The sequence below is a fragment of the Nestor notabilis genome, unplaced genomic scaffold, assembly GCF_000696875.1.
Source record: "Nestor notabilis isolate BGI_N333 unplaced genomic scaffold, ASM69687v1 scaffold23130, whole genome shotgun sequence".
NCBI lineage: Eukaryota > Metazoa > Chordata > Aves > Psittaciformes > Psittacidae > Nestor > Nestor notabilis.
In genome coordinates this window covers 22,902-24,646 of record NW_009911854.1, presented here as the reverse complement: position 1 = coordinate 24,646, position 1,745 = coordinate 22,902, and positions in this window count along the sequence as shown.

Below are 1,745 nucleotides of genomic sequence, written 5' to 3'. Positions count from 1 at the left end.
GATCCCCGGGGCAGGGCTGCCCCGCAGTCAGCAGCGTTTGCCGAATACCCGGTAGAAATGTTCGCGCACGGGTGTTCCGCGCAGCCAGAGGCTGTCCAGACACGTTATCTGCATAGCGAGCTGGAGCGAAGGTACCGGGTAGCCCAGCTCTTCCAGCACGGGGTGCCTGTGTGTGGGCAAAGTCTTTAAAATAGGTGTATTTTGTCTTTTGAAAGGCGGCTTACATACCTCCTGGGGGGAAATTTGCCGCTGTGCAGATGCAGAGTCTCACTGTGATGGTATCCGGGCACAGCAAAAGGTGGGGAAAGCCTAGCTTTTACAGGTACACAGCGATGGAGTTATAACAAAAAGAGCAACCAAGAGGGACTTCAGGGGCTTGGGATAACCGGTTAAGGGATCAGGAGCACAAGAAATGTTCTCCTCTATCCTACCAGTTGCAGGGAATGAGGAGGGAAGAAACAGGCAGAGCCAGCAGATCAACGCCTGGCTCTGAGCCTGGTGTCACCATCAGGATTTGGGGTTCTTGTCTACAGGACACCAGGTGTGCCAGCAAGAGGTCCCCTGTCTCAAAGGGGGAGAAAGTATCTTCACACAGGAGTTTTGAAGACCACAGGATCTTTGAACTAGATTTGAAGGGGGAAAGGGCTAAAACCAGGCTCACTAGAGATAAGCCTGGGGCCAGAGTTTGTGGGTCGGTGTGCTAGCAAGGGCTTTCTGTGTATAAGAGAGTGGTTTTACTGTCTAGAGCTTGATGATGCTGATGATAGGGTTGAGTGGTTATGGATAAGAATCGGGGGGAAGGCCAAGAAGGCAGGTATCATGGTGGGTGTCTGTTGCAGACCACCCAAGCAGGGCAAAGAGGCAGATGTAATATTCTCTAAGCAGCTGGGAGAAGTGACACAGCTGCTATAGCCCTTGTCCTCATGGGGGACTTCAACTTACCAGATGTCTGCTGGAAATACAGTACAGCAGAGGGGAAACAGTCTCAGAGATTCCTGGAGTGTGTGGAAGATAACTTCCTGACACAGGTGGTGAGGGAGCCCACTAGGGAAGGCTGGACCTGTTGTTTGTGAACAGACCTGTTCACCTGTGGGTGATGTGGTGGCTGGACGCCACCTTGGGCATACTGATCATGAAGTTGATAGAGTTTTTGATTCTTGAAGAAGTAATGAGGGGGTCAGCAGAACTGGTCAGCGTTCTCCTGTAGAAACTGGCTGCTCACAGCTTGGCCAGGTGTACTCTTTGCTGGCTGAAAAACTGGCTGGAAGGCTGATCCCAAACAGTGGTGATGAATGGAGTTAAATCCAGTTGGCGGCTTGTCACAAACGGTGTTCCCCAGGGCTCAGTACTGGGGCCAGTTCTGTTTAGTGTCTTTATCAGTGACCTGGATGAGGGGATCGAGTGCACCAACAGTCAGTTTGCAGGCAGCTCCAAGATGGGCAAGAGCATTGATCTGCTGAAGGGTAGGAAGGCTCTGCAGAGGGATCTGCACAGGCTGGATCGATGGGCCAAGGCCAGTGGTATGAGGTTCAACAGTGTGAAGTGCTGGGTCCTGCATCTGGGCTACAGCAACCCCATGGAACGCTCCAGGCTTGAGGAAGAGTGCCTGGAAAGCTGCTCGGCAGAAAAGGACCTGGGGGTGCTGATTGACGCTGCTGAACATGATCCAGCTTGTGCCCGGGCAGCCAAGGTGGCCAACGGCATCCTGGCCTGGATCAGCACCCTTGTGGTCGCGCGGGCCCGGA